The 18,374-nt window shown below is 54.9% G+C and overlaps 1 protein-coding gene across 4 annotated transcripts in view; it reads right to left on the bottom strand.

The window, feature by feature from the left end:
* Positions 1–3,272, bottom strand: part of STAT6 (signal transducer and activator of transcription 6) — a 29,166-nt gene extending 25,894 nt beyond the window's left edge. For 2 of the 4 annotated variants that reach the window (XM_050925641.1, XM_050925640.1), the window contains exon 1: positions 491–840. The gene's annotated coding sequence lies outside the window, so the exon portion shown is untranslated. Of the gene's footprint in view, positions 1–490; positions 841–3,094 lie in introns of those variants that run through there. The other 2 variants (XM_050925638.1, XM_050925637.1) reach the window with 2 other exon arrangements.
* Between the last annotated feature and the right edge of the window lie 15,102 nt (positions 3,273–18,374).

Genomic DNA, 18,374 nt, shown 5'->3' with positions numbered 1-18,374 from the left:
CCCAGGAGTCCTGGTTCCCAGCCCCACCATTCTAACCCAGTAGCCTCCCCGAGCAGGGGATTGAACCCAGGCGTCCTGGCTCCCAGCCCCCTGCTATACTGGGCAACATTTGTAAATAAAACAGCACCACCAGGGCTCGGGGCCCCGCTCCCTCGCTGTCCGTCTCTCCGCAAAGCCGCCTGCTTGGCACGGAGCCGGGGGGAAGCTACAAGCTTCCTCAACAGGCTGCAGCTTTTCAACGCAGCTTTCGCGGCTCGCAGAGCAGCGGCCTGAGCAGGCATTCAGAGGGCGTGACCCTCATTCCCGGGCAGGCCTCGAGCCCGCTCGTCGGACACATGGTCCTGCCGTCCACGCCTGGAGATCGGATCCCCTTCCTCACCCTCACGCTCGCCCCCGGCTGTCCCAGGGTCTCGGCCTGTCGCTATCCCTAGACGGGCCCTCGGCCCCCTCACCGTTCCGGGGGGTGTCGGTCGTCCAGCATCCCCATTACCTTGTTCCGAGCCTCGTACGTCGCTGCCAGGGGGACGCGGCTGTTTAATCCATCCTGCCCCAGAGGGGGTGGGAGCTGGCGGGTCGGGGCCAGGGCTTCTCCGCCCCCCTGCCCTCTGCCCGGCTGGGGTTTGCAGTTGTGTTTCCGGCTTCGCAGGGTTTGTCGGGGAGCCAGGTGGCACTTGGTGCGGGGAGAGGCTCTGGCAGGCTGACATCAGAGTCTCCAAACTGGAACTGAAAGTAACGAAAGGCAGGAAGAGGGAGGGAGGCCTGTGGTGGGGGGCGGGGGCAGATCGTACTGTGCCCTGCTTGCAGCTCCGGGGTTGGGCCAGAGTCCTGCCCACAGCCCATCCCTGCCCCTCCAGGCCTCTCCCCGTACCCGCTGCTCCTGCCGCGCCCCCACCGGGCCCCCTTGGAAGGTCGAGGACAAGCCAGAACGGCTGGACGCAGGCCTGGCCTGAGCCGGACGGTGGCCTTGGCTTCCCAGCCCTGCCGGTGCCCCTCACTCCCGACCCGCAGCCCACGCCAGCCCAGCCCTGGGCTCCCCACCCCCAGCTCTGCTGGTGCCCCTCACTCCCGACCTGCAGCCCCCGCTAGCCCAGCCCTGGGCTCCCCACCCCCAGCTCTGCTGGTGCCCCTCACTCCCGACCTGCAGCCCCTGCTAGCCCAGCCCTGGGCTCCCCACCCCCAGCTCTGCTGGTGCCCCTCACTCCTGACCTTCAGCCCCTGCTAGCCCCTCCTGCCTCACCCCACAGCTCTGGTGATGTCCCCCACTACTCCCCAGCCCCCTCCTGCTATTTGGGTCCTGACCATTGGTGCCCCTTTAATCCCGATCCCCAGACGTTCCCTGGCTCTCTCATCCTCTCCTCTATCACTACAGAGCCCGATCGCTGTCCTCGTCCGGCCCCCTCCCCTCCCCTCGCACTGCAGCTGCTCCTGAATCCTGACCCATGGCCAACCTCTTCCCCCAGCCCTGCTTCCCAGACACACTCCAGCTCAGACAAGGGAACGCCCTGAGGAAAGTTTAGTTCATTTTCTCACAGCCGCCAAGGAGGTGGCAGGGTGCCAAGGGGCGCAGCCCGCAGGAATGCTGGCGAGCAGTTGCAATCCGATCTGATCTCTTGGCTCCGGTCCAATCCCACAGCCAGGGGCAGTACCCTGTGCTAGCGGAGGAGGGATACTCACCCACCTGTCCCTGAGCTTCCTTGAGAAATCAAACCACTGCCTCAAACCAATCTGACCCTCCCCACCCGCCTGCCCGGTCCCGTTCCCCAGCAGCACTTGGATCACGCATCCATCAGGCCTGGTTCTCACTGCTTCTCCCACTGGGCAGGCCTGAGAGCCCCTGGGAATGTGCCCTGATGTCTGGAATGATCGCTCAGCCGAAGCCCACGGTTCACCCCCAGGTCTGCCCATGGTCAGGCAGGCCAGATCCACTTGTGCGGGCGGCTAGGGGGTTAACTTGTTGGGCGAGCAGAGTGCCGGCATTGGCAGCCTGGCTTGTGTTTGCTGCTGCGTGATGCCCAGGCTGGCTGGGTCCCAGTCTCTGATCACACCACTGACGGGAAACCAACCAAGCTGCTGGACTGGAACGAAGGGGGAGCGCTCAGGGGAGGGTGCTGGGCTCCAGAGGGGGTCGAGATGCAGCATCAAGGCTTAAATGGCCAGAGAGCCCCCACTTCTGGGAACGCCTTGTGACCAGTCACACACACACACACGGGCACGAAGACACACAGACCCCCACGTGTACATGCACACAGACCTGCACACACGAACATGCACACAGACACATGGATGCACCCAAGCACGTGTGTAGCCATACATGTACAGACACATATATGCACACATACATCCATGCGCACATGTATCCATACACAGGGCTGGATTAACTCACCAAACATATTTTTGGGTCCCTATAGGGGCAATGGAGCATGGCACAGGGGAGGAAGGGGTTGGTCCCTGGAGCGAGAGACCGGCCAGGGGCAATGGCATGGCAGGGGCGGCCCCACTCTGCCCAGCCCCGTGCGAGGGCACTATTTACAAACTGGCAGGTGCCAGACGCACAATGGTCCACCCAGCACTGTGCTGCCAGCGTGCCCCATGCCATGCCACGCCACATGTCCTCCCCACCCAACACCTGAACACCCCCCACCCACCCCCGATTCCCTATGGCCAGAGCCCCCCCGGACGCACTGTGCCCAGCGCCAGACCCTGACACAAATGCACAGCCCCTAGCACACCAGCACCCCTGCACAGCACCCCCCTGCCCACAGCCCCACCACCACTGCCCAGCACCCCACACAGAACCCCCACTCACACAGAGCTCTTCCCCGCCCCCTCCCCCCAGGTCCTCCAGAGACCCAGTGGGCTGGGGAGTCTCGGGGCGCAGTGCCAGTGGAGCAGGACGGGGCCCCTTCTGGTCATGGGCCCGGCTCTGTGGCACTACTAGTGCCATTGTAAACCCGGCACTGGCCATACATGAACATAGACAGAGACCCCCGTACACACCCATGCACACACACTCAGCCGTACATATACATAGACACACCCCCAGGCGTGTACACACACACGGTGCATACTCACACAAGCACAGACATGAACTTACCTGACATCTTGAGGCTGGGTGTGGACGAGGGGGTGCCGGGGCTCAACCCTCCCTGGGGAGGAGGGGAGCCACACCAGCCTCGTCTCGTCGTCCGAGGGCCTCTGCCCTCGGGATCGCAGTCCGCTCCGGCGGTTCGGACCCTGTGTGCGGGACCGAACGGCTACACAGTTAAATACTAGGGGCCCAGCCCTTAGTTCGGGCGGGCACCAACAACACAGTTATCAGCTCTGCCCTTGCTCTGCCCTGCTCCAAAGGGCCAAAGTCAAAGGGGGCCCAGCCCTTGGTTCGGGCGGGGCACCAAACACAGTTATCAGCTCTGGCTACGGGTGGCAGGGGGAACGCAGACCCACCCACTCCTCTGCGTTCCAGCCCGGGGCTCTAATATCGGCTGACGCCGCTAGTGGCGGTCAGTGGGGAAGGGGTCCTGACCGAAACACACTGACATAGGCGCAGGGCCTTCTGCAGCCTGTCTAAGGTCAGCTGCCCCCGGGCTACTTCCAGTCTCCCCCCGGTTCCTACCTGGTCCGTTGGGGTGTCCAGTACCATGGGCTCCTCCCAGTCCGGGCAGGGCGGTAGGTCCGGGAATACCCCCGGGATGGCGGACCAGGTCTGGTCTGGCGGCTCCTCAGGGCCGTAGCGGGGATGGGGAAGCGCCGGCGGCGCCTCAGGGTCGCGGCGGCCGCGGGGGGCAAGCGCCGGCGGCGCCTCAGGGTCGCGGCGGCCGCGGGGGGCAAGCGCCGGCGGCGCCTCAGGGTCGCGGCGGCCGCGGGGGGCAAGCGCCGGCGGCTCCTCCTCGCGGCGGCCGCGGGGGGCAAGCGCCGGCGGCGCCTCAGGGTCGCGGCGGCCGCGGGGGGCAAGCGCCGGCGGCGCCTCAGGGTCGCGGCGGCCGCGGGGGGCAAGCGCCGGCGGCGCCTCAGGGTCGCGGCGGCCGCGGGGGGCAAGCGCCGGCGGCGCCTCAGGGTCGCGGCGGCCGCGGGGGGCAAGCGCCGGCGGCGCCTCAGGGTCGCGGCGGCCGCGGGGGGCAAGCGCCGGCGGCGCCTCAGGGTCGCGGCGGCCGCGGGGGGCAAGCGCCGGCGGCGCCTCAGGGTCGCGGCGGCCGCGGGGGGCAAGCGCCGGCGGCGCCTCAGGGTCGCGGCGGCCGCGGGGGAAGCGCCGGCGGCTCCTCCTCGCGGCGGCCGCGGGGGAAGCGCCGGCGGCTCCTCCTCGCGGCGGCCGCGGGGGAAGCGCCGGCGGCTCCTCCTCGCGGCGGCCGCGGGGGCAGCGCCGGCGGCTCCTCGTCGCGGCGGCCGCGGGGGAAGCGCCGGCGGCTCCTCGTCGCGGCGGCCGCGGGGGAAGCGCCGGCGGCTCCTCGTCGCGGCGGCCGCGGGGGAAGCGCCGGCGGCTCCTCCTCGTGGCGGCCGCGGGGGAATCGCCGGCGGCCTCGGGGCTCAGCGGCTTCCCGCTGAGGAGGATCAGAGGGCACGTCTGCTCCTGCCGGTGACCGGGCCCTGACTGAGGGCTGAGGCCCGGCTTTTATCCTTCTGGGTCGCCACCTGACCCTTTGAGGGGCGGGACTTCCTCCCAGTGGTTCCGCCCTGGGGGGTGATTGACAGGGCTCAACCCTCCCTGGGGAGGAGGGGAGCCACACCGCCTCGCTACGCAGGGGCACGTCCATCTAATTATATGTTGCACCAGTCTCACCACAATCATTCATAAAATCGGTCTGAGTTCAGTCGGGGCCAGCTCCCATGTGGACAAAATCAGCTCAAACCGGGTCTGTCCTGGGAGAGCCTGTGCCTGGCAGCCTTGTTAAATTATCAGATGCAGCTGAGACGCAGAGGCTGGGTTTTCTGCCCAGGGCTGCGAGGGGCCAGGTGGAAGGTGGCTGCAGGTAGGAGGAGGATAGTTCCAGTGACTAGCCTGGGCATGGAGTGAAAGGCCGCTGGGTCCTAGCATCCTGCTTTAATTGTGAGTGAGTTTTGTTGGCATTAATAACATGGTGCCCTAGCAGAAGAGCTGGAGAGACCCTGGACATTGCAGGGAGTTCTTCAGGGGCTGGGGGGCCAGGCCAGCACATCAGAGCTGGCTTCTGGAGTCGTCGCTGACTTCAACTCTCTGCGACCGGGCCTGAGTTCTTGGTTTCATGTCTCTGCAGCAACTAGCCCGCTGGCTCGGCCTGGCTCCTGGACTGGGGATTCCTGGCACTGCAATGACTGTGTGATGGCAGGGCCGGCTTTAGCAAGCATGGGGCCCAATTTGCACTCACCCGGCAGCGCCCCGGGTCTTTGGCAGCACTTTGGCAGCTGGTCCTTCACTCACTCTGGGTCTTGGGTGGCACTCAAGGACCCACCGCTGAAATGCGGCTGAAGACCCAGACCACCATCTGGTGAGTCAAAATTAAAAAGGCACCAGCTGGGGAATCAGCCTAAAGCCGGCCCTGTGTGATGGGGTAGCCTCCCTGGAGGATTAACCTGCTTGCCTGCATATCTCTATAGATCTGTAGCTCTCTTTTCTTATAGTTGAAGTATTTGGTTTATTGTAACAGGTTTATAGATTTATATTAAAGTAACGCGAGGGACCTACAGGCCAGAACCTGTGTGCTGAGCGAAGGCAAAGTGAGCATATTTCTGTCTGGGATCTTTCACCGAGATAGCGAAGTCAACACCCCCACCCATGTCAGAGACCTTTCCCCCAGCCAGATAGATCATGGTAGAATAGCACAGGGAGGTTCCACGGCTGTACCCTCTAACTTAACAGGTGCACCACAAAGAAAGAGTCGGAAGGGGTCAGGCACCTGTGCCCTATGAAAGAGGAGACCCACCTTGCTAGGGAGCCTGTACTTGTTTTCTTAAACTTTCTACGTTCCAAGGGCATGAGGCTAAATTGAGTTCCCTAAACTTTTGTTTTTAGTCTTGTTTATTAGATTTTAAGGTGAAGTGAGTTAAGTAAACTCGGAGTTAGCTCCAATAGCTCTTAGCTCCAGCTTCGTCTAAACCTTGTGCTGCTCGCTCAAGAATTAAGGAACTTGGACTGCCAGAGGCGAGGCTGGGCCTGTGTCTCTCACCACCAGGCTATCAAGGGAGGGTGTGACTATGTTAATCAAAGCTTTGTAGCATAAAATACTGCCACGGAGCTGCCAGGCGATGCTCTGGAACTGCTCCTCACAAAGCCAGTCAGGATCTGGGGAGCCTCCTCTCCGTTGGAGCAGACTGTCTGCAGGGCAAGAAGCTCACACGGCTTCACCTCCCTGGGTCTGACCTTGGAGCATTCAGCATCTTCTGTCCCTCCGTGCGCTTCCCACAGCGAGCCCACCCAGGCAGGGTCCTGGGGAAGCCACAGGGTCCTGCACCCCCACTTCGCAGTCGGACGTGACTCTCAGCCAGCCAGTAACACAGAGGTTCATTAGATGACAGGAACAGGGTCTAAAACAGAGCTTGTAGGTACAGAGAACGGGACCCCTCAGCTGGATCCATTCTGGGGGGCAGTGAGCCAGACAACCCCATCTGCCTTCACTCCTCATCCCCAGCCAGCCCCAAACTGAAACCCCCTCCAGCTCCCCCTTTCTGCCTTTGTCTCTTTCCTGGGCCAGGAGGTCACCTGATCTCTTTGTTCACCTTTAGCCATCGCCTTGCAGGGGGGAAGGGCCCCAGCCATTTCTTGCCAGGAGACAGAGTGTCGGCCACTTATGCACGCTGGAGACTTAAGAAATGCATGGGGAAACTGAGGCACACACACAGTATTCAGAGGAAACATTAAGAACAGTCCCACTTCTTGACAAATACCCTCTCTATCTTTTAAATAGCAGTAATACAATTGTAACTTTGTAACTCGGATTATTTTACCATTTAATTACTACTTCATTTATCTTAATAAAAAGTCTTTAAGGCCTTATCTGTCTCAGTGGGAGCTTCCTGTCATACCTGCGAGAGTCCTTTGTAAATTCTGTGGAGCCTGATTCAGGACAAGAACCATATTATCTTCTGATCAAACAGATTGTCAAGCCTAAAACCCATACTATCCAAATTAATATTATTAACCTCTTAAATCAGGCAACAATCCCCCGCCAAGAACCAGGCAGTGGTGTTTGGACTGAGATATAGGGGATTGCCTCTGTGCTGTTCACGACCACTTCCGTCCCACAACTGGTGTCTAGTTCATAAATGCACAAGCTTACGTAAACCACACCTAAACTCTGCATCTCTATTTGCTTTTTCTCCTATGTGTAGCTGACCCACAGGCCTGGGCTCAGCACAGGAGTAACAGATAATCAGTTATTAGTGACTAACTCATCATAAGTGGGCACTCGGAAACGGAATAGTGGACTTATGGTGTAATTTCTGAGGAAGGACAAGAATGAAATAAATTTCCCACATCCACGGGGGCACAACTGAGTCCAGGACAGATGTCTGGGGTGTTGCTGTATCTGAGTTGCTCCCAGAATATGAGGAAGACAAGGTGCTAGATAAGAATGGCCATCCTGGGTCACACCAAAGGTCTATCTCACCCAGAATCCTGTCTTCCAACAGTGGCCAATGCCAGGTGCCCCAGAGGGAATGAACAGAACAGGGAATCATCAAGTGATCCATCCCCTGTCGCCCATTCCCAGCTTCTGGCAAACAGAGGCCAGGGACACCATCCCTGCCGATCTTGGCTAATAGCCATTGATGGACCTGTCCTCCATGAGCTTATCTAGTTATTTTTTAAACCCTGTTTATGGTCTTGGCCTTCACAACATCCTCTGGCAAGGAGTTCCACAGGTTGACTGGGTGCTGCGTGAAGAAATACTTCCTTGTATTTGTTTTAAAGCAGCTGCCTATTCATTTCATTTGGTGAAAGCTAGTTTATGTGTTATGGGAAGGAGTAAATACCACATCCTTATTTACTTTCTCCACACCAGGCATGATTTTATAGACCTCTCTCATACCCCCCTGAGTCGTCTCTTTTCCAAGCTGAAAAGTTCTATTATGACAACAGTTCCATACCCCTAATCATTTCTATTGCTGTTTTCTGAACCTTTTCCAAGTACAATATTGGTAGAGGCAATATGATATTGGATCAGTTTCTGTTGGCGAAAGAGACAGGCTTTCACGCGCCACAGAGCCCTGGCTCCAGGCAAGCTGGCACGGCATGGATTATGCAATGATCCACTTGCGGACTGGTTTCCCCAGGTCCCACCCGTCTTCCCTGTGATTCACTGAAGTTTGGAGCCAGTTGGTTTCAGCTCCTCTCCCCAGCTGGCCAGGGTAATGTGCCCTGGACGTCCAGCAAGCATGATGGAATGGCGTCCCGCAAATTACGTGCCAGGCTGTTTATCCTGCTGGTCGGCCACATACCAGCCCAGGCTCCCGTCTGGCTGGCCGAGGGCAGTTGTAGAACTGATGTGAATGAAATTGTTTTTAGTTATTCATTGTATCATTGTAACTTCTGTTCACCATTTCATTACAATTGCCATTTTGCCTACATTATAACTTCTGTGCACTACTGTAATTCAAAACCCATTTTAAAATACTTACTCCGTTTTGTGGAAGGCTTGTGCTGCAGCCCCCATTTTTGCAAGCCATGCTGTAATATTATTAGTCTAGTTTAAATGTGTGAATGAGGTATGGATGGGTGATAGAATCAACCTCCAGCGCCAAGCCCGTCCTGATGAGATAAAGATCAAATACCAACGGCTGAAGACCTAGACAACAGCCCTAAGCAAAGCAAGAAGCATCCACCCTAAAAAGAAAAGGACAAAAGAAACAACAAAAGGAAAATCAAAGCCAGGTCCGAGGCTGAAAGTCAGGCCTGCAATTGACGGGTGATCCAGCACCAAACCCAGAGGCGACGTGACACAGCAAGACCTATAGACTTTGAATCCAAACTGAAAGCCTATAAAAAGGAAGGGTGAGATGAGAGACTTTGGGTAACGTTCTGCTATCAACATCAAGGGGCATCGGTGCGTGCCCGACAGAGACCCTGGTCCTCCTCGGGCTCAGCTTTCCTGGCCAGTTAGCTGCCACGAGCTACGATCCCAAGCTGCGAACTCAAGCTACAATCAGGACTGGTAACTATCCAGCAGCTGCAGAACATTTGGGGTGTGAGTGTGTGTGTGAGTGTTTGTGTATAAGCATTGAGGTACTTGCTAGTAGTTATAGATCAATAATAAATGTGGCATCTTTTGTCTTGACCCCTAAAACGATCCTGTGTGGGTTTGTCTGTACAACATTATTGGTGGAGAATGCGAAAGGGGAAGCAAGCATAGAGTCCACAGTTATTATAAAACTGGTGTGCACACCGCCAGCTTTAGCAAGCCTGGCACGACAGGAAAAAGAGTGTAAACTTTCAGTTAATTAACCAAACTCTGAAGGAAATAGGAGTTTAGGTTTAAATCTTGTTATAATTAAGAGGTGCACACACCCTCAGCCGTAGCAAGACTGAGCTAAAGAGGAGAACTCAGAGCTTCTCACTCTGATCCTGGGAAGGATTTGTATAGTTGGTGTATGACCCCCCGGTGGTAGGAAGCCGGGTGATACAGAGGGAGGCTTAGTGTCTCTCCCTCTGGCCCAGAGAGGGTTAAGTTGCTCCTTCAGGAGTTAAAAAGGGAAAATTGCTCTTTCAGGAGTTGTAAGTTGCTCTGCCAGGAGTTAAAAAGGGAAATTTGCTCCTTCAGGAGTTAAAAAGGAAAAATTGCTATTTGTAAGTATAGTAGTCTGATATTTATCAGTTCGGTTTCTTGTGTTGTAGTTGGTTATGGCACACTTGTTAGGGAAAATGTTCAGGAAGACACAGTCTAAAGACATCTTTAGAGAAAACCAGGAAACACTGTCTTTTGTACAAGAACCCACACCCTTTAAACAAGTACTACAGAGGTTTGGACACAGCCCGTGGACTGACAGGGGGCTAGGAGATGTGTGGACTATTTCAGATTTGGAGGACAGGCTGGCGAGGTGTATAATCCTGTACAAGCCTACTCCAACTAGAAGGGATTCAGCAGCAATCTGGCTTTTGTGGGATGCATGCAGGGATTTATACTCCCGCTTGGCATCCTGCCAAGAGGAGAATACCTCCCTGCATGAAAAACTCACTGATATGGAAGAAGAGGCAGACAGATGGAAAGTAATAGCGATGGGGGTGCAAAGCCAGTTAGACCCTCTCCGGGAGGCAGTCAGGGAGGGCAAACAAAGAGAAAAGAAGTTAGAGAAACAGGTCGGGGAAAAGGGAAAAATAGAAAAAGAAATTCAAGTCTTGCAGGGCATGGTAAAGAAGTTAACCATAGAAAAAAATAAAGCTTTCCCCGCTAATCACAGTCCCTTATCCAGCGCCTTAAACAAAGGCTTGGCTTCGCAAACCGCCAGATAGCAGCGGTAATGGCAGGAGAGTGGGACTTTGATCCCCAGAGGGACGTCCCTGACTGGGAAGATGCCCCAAGGGAATCTAGCGAGGGCTGGGAAAGAGAGATCCAGAGCAGCAATCCTGAGCCCAGGGGCCGGTTGCACCATTAACAGAATTACTGTAACAAGAACAGACCCAGCTGCAGGGACTAGCACAGCTACTACAACCCTCCCCGTATCAGCAGCAGATCTCCAAGCGATGGCAAAAATGCTTGGAACCCTTAACCGGGAAAATTTCTCCAAATGGACTGCGTGTGCTGCAATTGGCAAGCAGAGAAGATTTAACAGTCTCTGAGCTGAAACGTCTCATGACTACCTGTGCAGCACCCGAATTACAGGGAGTCATTGATCGGGTGATCAGAGAAAACAGGGAGAACAATACGTTCCTACCCGTTTGTAAGCCTAGGGGAACAAATGGGTCGCCGACATCTAATGATACAGGCGGCCAGTGTGATGCAGGAGCCTAATGAAGACCCCGAAGGGGACCTAGCCCACTGGGGACTAATGCAGGTCGTGGCGGGCATCACCCGCCCTGAAAATGCCCAAGGAGCCCCTGCAAATAACCCTGACACTGTACATAGGGCACAGACGCCCTGAGGGACCGTGCTGCGACTCTTCTCCCTTACTACGCCAGTAAGCTCAGCGTCTGGGCATCTCACCAGCCCGCGAGCATGACTGAGCTCCGAGATCTAATCAAACAGATCACCGCTCATTCCGGCCCTGCTCGCCAAATAAAAAAAGGAACGAGCTCCCTTCGGGGCTGCGCGTGAGCAAATAACTTACTCCAATGAGAGCGGCAGGATGGGAATAGGGGGCTCCCGAGGTCGCTACCGCGGACAGGGAAATCATAAGCCGTGGGGACGTTATTCATGGTCAAACCCCCGCCCTTCTGCAAAAAATGATAATTTCCAAAGACCTGAAGGTGAGGGACAGAATTCCTATGACTCCCAGATCCGCCGATTGGCCTGGCGGGCGGTAATGTGACAAGGAGGTGATTGGGAGCAATGGGATGGAGCCCCAACTCGAGATTTAGTCCAAGAAGCCCTAGAAGCACATGAGAATCGGGAGCGTGTAACTAGCATAGCTGCAAGAGCCCCCCGAGCAATCAGAACTAGGGGGGCCTGCTGGACATGAGCACCCCACAGAATACAGGAGCGCAGCAATGGGGGCTCATTGGTAAAATGTCCTGGGACTCTGGAGGGAGACCGTACATTTATGTCTAGCAGGAGAATCGCGCTCCCGCGCTAGCTCTAATTGATACTGGAGTCGCTGTCTCTTTAATTAAAACCGAACCACAGGTAGGGGAGAGAGTGAAGCAAGTCACTTTAAAATCTTTTCAGGGAGAGCCAAGTATGGGCTGGGAATGGGCACAGGTCCCATTCTCAATACAAGGGTTTAAAACAAAAGGGAACTTAATTCAGATCCCTGACATGACTGACGAAATTATTTTAGGGGCAGACTGGCTGTATCATAACAACATAATAATCGATTTACCTGGGGGCATATTATGGAAATTAGAAATCCCCTCTGACTGCTCCGAACAAGGAAAGCAGGATCTCATTGTGACCAAAGGGGGAGGTAAACTTGCTGCTCTCACTACAGAGCAAGCCAAGGAGCGGGCTCAAAATTCCCCACAGTCTGGACTCAAAGTAAAACCGACTGTGGAAAGGTCAATGCCTGTGTTAAAATCATAGGTGAATTGGTACCCCCTCAAAAACAGTATCCCTACCCAAAGGAAGCAGAAGTCCAACTAGTACAGACTGTACAGGACTTGGAACAACAGGGAGTTATTAAAAAACTAACTCTCCTTTTAACTCTCCCATGTGGCCAGTGTTAAAGGCAGACGGGAAGACCTGGCGGTTAACTATAGACTATAGAAGGATTAATAAAGGGTCTGTCCCCATGGCCCCAATTGTATCAGACATGACACAGGTTATACAGAAGGTACAAGCCCCTTCCAAATACTTCTCAGTGATCGATTTGGCTAACTGCTTTTTTGCTATACCCCTACACCCGGAGTCCCAGGATAGGTTTCCATTCACCATAAAACACCAACAATTTCCGTTTTGCCGACTACCACAGGGTTTTCAAGATTCCCCCACTATTGCACACCAACATGGAGTAGATATGTTGGACCGTCTAAACCGGCAGGAAAGACCGTTTGTCTTCTCCTATGTCGATGATACTCTGATTTTTGGGGACACCAGGGAACAAGAACAGAAACATACTGAAAATGTTTTGGCATTAATCGAAGAGACAGGGTTTAAGGTGAATTTAGAAAAAGCACAATTGGTGCAACCACAGGTCACTTACTTGGGTATAGTGATCGGGAAGGAGTGGAGGCAAGTGGATCAGTGCAAGGTGAAAGCGTTACTGGATATGTCTGCCCCTATGGATGTGCACTCTTTCCGAGTTCTGCTGGGTGGGGTCAATTTCCTATGGCCACATATCTATAAATATGCAGAGATCACACTTCCCTTATGGAAGTTACTAAAGAAAAAGACACAATGGGAATGGGGACCAGAACAAGAGTCGGCCTTAAATACCTTAAAGCAAAAGGCTGTCACAGCCCCGGCTTTACGCTTCCCTGATGAATCAAAGCCCTTCGTTATCAGACTAGCTGCAAATGAGGCTGCATTGGCAGCTACTCTCTTCCAAAACAAGGAGGAAGGCAAACTCTGCTGGTAGCATATGATTCTAAAAAACTGCAAGGTGCTGAGCTGAATTTTGACCCTTGTGAGCGTGAATGTTTAGCAGTCATTTGGGCAATCCAGTCCTTTGAACCTCTCACGAGCACAGCACCTATCACAATTCAAAGCACTCACACTCCCCTCAAATATATCTTATCTGGCAAATTGATCGGGAGTAAGGTCTCCAATACACGCAGTCTGGCTATTTTACATCAGGGATCTAATATATTAAGAGTATCTGCACAAGCAGAACAAATCATGACCCATCATTGGTATGATATTTTAAAGGAATGGTCCCCCTCTTGGTCTTCAACTTTAACAAGTATGTTACATCCAGTTGTTGTTTTCTTTATTCTGATAAGCTTAATGTTAATTATAATGTGTGGTACGTGCTGCTGGATGAAAAGGCTGGACTTTAAGCTAAAACCACAAGTTCACATTGTTTCCTAATATATAGCCTTAAAACAATTGCATAAAGTGTGACCCATTCAGTGCCCCTGGATTGAAGGGTGAAAAGGGGGACAATGTAGAACTGATGTGAATGAAATTGTTTTTAGTTATTCACTGTATCATTGTAACTTCTGTTCACCATTTCATTACAATTGCCATTTTGCCTACATTATAACTTCTGTGCACTATTGTAATTCAAAACCCATTTTAAAATGCTGACTCCGTTTTGTGGAAGGCTTGTGCTGCAGCCCCCATTTTTGCAAGCCATGCTGTAATATTATTAGTCTAGTTTAAATGTGTGAATGAGGTATGGATGGGTGATAGAATCAACCTCCAGCGCCAAGCCCGTCCTGATGAGATAAAGATCAAATACCAACGGCTGAAGACCTAGACAACAGCCCTAAGCAAAGCAAGAAGCATCCACCCTAAAAAGAAAAGGACAAAAGAAACAACAAAAGGAAAATCAAAGCCAGGTCCGAGGCTGAAAGTCAGGCCTGCAATTGACGGGTGATCCAGCACCAAACCCAGAGGCGACTTGACACAGCAAGACCTATAGACTTTGAATCCAAACTGAAAGCCTATAAAAAGGAAGGGTGAGATGAGAGACTTTGGGTAACATTCTGCTATCAACATCAAGGGGCATCGGTGCGCGCCCGACAGAGACCCGGCTCCTCCTTGGGCTCAGCTTTCCTGGCCAGTTAGCTGCCACGAGCTACGATCCCAAGCTGCGAACTCAAGCCACGAACTCAAGCTACAATCAGGACTGGTAACTATCCAGCAGCTGCAGAACATTTGGGGTGTGAGTGTGTGTGTGAGTGTTTGTGTATAAGCATTGAGGTACTTGCTAGTAGTTATAGATCAATAATAAATGTGGCATCTTTTGTCTTGACCCCTAAAACGATCCTGTGTGGGTTTGTCTGTACAACACAGTGCGAGAGACCGGTTGGCACAAACACGTTGGAGAGTTGTGTGCAGGACGAGCAAGGGGTGAGAGATGAGGCGGAGTCCATCGCGGGCGTCCAGCGCCCCTGCTCCGTTCCCAGGGACTGCGCCTGGTTCACACAGGATCCAGCCCAGAATACGTCACGCTAAGAGGGTGGGAAGGGTCAGGGCATAGGGGTGCTTTGGCTTTGCTGTGGCTTTCAATGGGAGATGGTGTAAAGAGGGTGCCATCCCTCACCTGCCCCCAGTGGGAAGGGGTCAGCACCGGGCCTATGCTGTTTTTGTACAGCTCCTAGCACCAGGAGTGGGGTACACCACTGGATGGAGCACAGCAGGGCTTCGTGGCCATTCCCAAGTTGCACCCCCATTTTCCAAGCAGGGCACCCCCCAGAACCTCTCAGTATAACTCTACATCCCATCTCCCCCCTACAGAGCTTACAGTCTTTATTTGTGTGAGGGCTTGTGCGGGCTGAGCCCCGGCGCCTCCAGGCCCGGCAGTTCATAACCCCAGGACCTCTGGGCTTTCCGCATCAGTTATGAGTGTAAAACAATTGCTTAAGCCTGGGCACCTAATATCTCGTCCCCCGGCACCTCTTTCATCACAAATGAAGCGCCGCCTGGCCCCCTGTAACACAGAACCTTTGCATCAAGTACAAGGCACCCCAAAGACACTGAATTCAGTGAGGTTCTTCAAGGACGTTGCAGGAAGTTGCCACATTTATCAGAGCTGCTTTCCTGTCACCGACAGTGGTTCGCGCCGCATACTGTGTAAGAACCCCAGAATGGCAGAGATGGGGTAACCCCCCTAGGAAGATCTTGCTCAACTTCCCAATAGTTCAACTATCTCTACAATGCACTTATGCAGGTCGTCTGAGCCCCTCCCCATCCAACCCAAAGCTCTGTTAGCACAACCCACTGCTGATCAGAGCCTTCAAGCTCCAGCAACTCATCTTTCCTGCTTCGGAAGTCCCAGGCTGGCAGCCGAGAAGGCAGTGGCTAAGTTAGTGTTAATTATTCCAACACTAGACATCCTTGTTGTCCTCATTAGCGACTCTTTGAATCTAGCCTGCGGTCTCAGCTTCGACAGTGTCCTGTGGCGGTGAGTTCCACAGGTTACTTGTGTGAAAAAAGCATTTGGTTTGGAATTTGATAACTTGCCATTTATCTGACTGTCCCCTTGGGCATGGGAATGTCCTGGTGCAATCAGACCAAGGGGCCATGAGCCCGGTATCCTGTCTCTGGGTCAAACTCCTAGAAGCCCCGGTCTCGGGCTAGAACTCTACAGTGCCAGGCAAACACAGAACGTAAAGAGGGTTTCTGCCCCGAGGAGCTTCCTGTCTAGACAGACGCAGAGAGGCAGGGGAGTACAAGCAACCAACGAGATAGCGCTGATGGGTGCAAGTGGCAGGACTCTCCACACACCAGCAGCCATCACCGTTGCCTCATATTTCTTCAGCTCTCCTAGCAAAGGACGGGGCTGCAGGGGGAGTTGAAGGTGGCTACCGAGGTGGCTTTGCGACTGTTTAAGGGGAGCCCCTCCCACACCTGTGGGGTCTCACAGATGCTGGCAAAGGAAGATGAAGATGTAAATTCCCTTCAGCCCGGCTAACTCCCAGTTTGGGCTGAGCTGCTCCCGGCCGTGTCCCCGTGGCAGGCGGGCAGCTCTCGCAGATGCTTCCCCATCCCATCCCCACCCTCTCCTAGGCCAGGGTCCGGTCTCCGGCAATGGCTCCCTTTGATTGCTCTTGTCCCAGCCTGGGTGAAAGCGCCGTCCTGCGGGGCCATACACCGGGCCTGGTGCGTGTCCGGGTGGGGATGCTCTCTGGTTTTACCGCCCCTGCCGACCCCTTGGGCTCTAACTCCACAGCAAGTCACCCCCCCAAACAGCCCGCCAGGGGCGTGCCCCCCCTGTGCTTATGAAAACACAATGCATCGATCCCCCAGTTCTGCACAGGTGCCGAGATAAGACCCTAGCTAGCCCGGTGCCGATTCCCGGTGCCGTGTCCGTCACGCCCATGCCAAGTGCCTCCGGTTCTATCTGCCAGGCAACGGGGTGGCGCAGGCGGCCAGGGGGTGGGAGATTACACCCACCGGCCGCACCAGCAGCCTTGTAAAAACACCAGTCGCCAGGCCTGGGCTCAGCTCCATGCTGACATCTAGTGGGTTTATTCCAAACCTCGAATCACTAAGGCCCTACCCAGTCCATTGCCCCAGCCTCCCTGTTTCAGGGGTGGGCGTTTTAGGAATGCGAATACAATTCCCTCCCATAAGGCGTGGAGTGTTGTCTCCCCACCCCCATGCACTCTGCTGAGCTTGTAATTTGGGGGGAGAGGAGAGGAGAATTGTCCCCACTCGCTTCTAAACAGAGGTCAAATAATGAACCCAAATCCCTGCTTTGCAACCCCCCTGTAGAGGTGCAGACTCACCCCTGCGGCGCCTCCTGCTGCTGTCTCGGGGAATTAGCTCTTTTACCAGCCAGGAGCACCCTCTGCAGGCCGGTGATCCGCCTGTCCTCTGGCCCCGTGTCCCTCTCTGGACCCTGGTGCCCCTTTAACTGGGGTGCTGGTAGGGTGACCAGAGGCCTCAATTTTATAGGGACAGTCCCGATTTTTGGGTCTTTTTCTTATATAGGCTCCTATTACCCCCCAGCCCATGTCTCAATTTTTCACATTTGCTGTCTGGTCACCCTAGTATCAAGCTACTGCCAGGCATCATCTAGCCTCTGCGCCCTGGGGCAGGCTGTCGTATCAGCCACTCATCACCAGCAAGGGGGATTTGGACCTGCTGCCTTGGCCCACCCCTGGGCTGCCCTTTGCAACCCCCAGTACCCACAGGCCCAATGCTAGGCTGCAGCTTGGGGCTTTCCCCAGCTCCTGCTCCACTCAGCTCCTCTGCCTTTCCCCAGCCCTGCTCCACTCAGGTACCCTGTCTCCAGTTCCCTGCAGCCAGGCCCTTCACCCTCTACAGGCAAAGGAAGATTCCCTGTCTGCCCCTGGCTTCTGTGCCATTATGGGGCCAGCCGAGTCTGTTTGGGGCACGGCCCCAGCTGCAGCCACTTCCCCCAATCAGCCCAGCCTTTTAGAGATGCTTTCTCCAGCCACAGCCCCCTCCCAGGGCTGGGGTAAACACTTTAGGGCAGGAGCAGGATAACCACCTCGCTACACCCCCCTAAACCCAGAAACCCAATAGATACACCCCCCTAAATTAAGTTCTCTGCGCTGGAAACTTTTGCCGGTACAGCAATGTCCGGCGCGGGAAGGGGTGAGTTTCTTGCAACCGTCCTGTCCCAACACAAGCCGGAACGCAGCTGCAATGACGCCAGCAGAAAGGCACGTTTGCCGATATCGCTGATTTCGTTCAGTGTAAATGATCCTGCAAACTCCACCTCTCTTTGTGCCAGGGCAAGCGGCATGTACAGCGCGAGGGGTTGCTGTGATAGCCACACTTTGCCAGCGGAGCTAACAGAGACCTGGCGTCGGCTGGGTTCCATCTGCCAGGTAGTTTGTAGAATATCGAATAGCAGGGTTGGAGGGGACCTCAGGAGGTATCTAGTCCAACCCCCTGCTCAAGGCAGGACCAATCCCAACTAAATCATCCCAGGCAGGGCTCTGTCAAGCCTGACCTTAAACACCTCTAAGGAAGGAGATCCCACCACCTCCCTAGGGAACCCATTCAGGGTTGCAAAGCGAAAGCCACGGCCCACGACTTCCTCCTCCTCGTGGCTGGTCCACGCAGCTCTTGAAATCTCCTCGCTATCCATCTCGATGCCACCAGGGGGGGCTTGTGCACCGCTAGCTCCAGCAACCTGATGGGGAGGAAAATCTGGGGGCTCGCCTTGGACCGGCC

Source organism: Gopherus flavomarginatus, chromosome 16, assembly GCF_025201925.1.
Source record: "Gopherus flavomarginatus isolate rGopFla2 chromosome 16, rGopFla2.mat.asm, whole genome shotgun sequence".
Taxonomy (NCBI): domain Eukaryota; kingdom Metazoa; phylum Chordata; order Testudines; family Testudinidae; genus Gopherus; species Gopherus flavomarginatus.
This window is presented reverse-complemented; position numbering and strand designations above follow the sequence as displayed.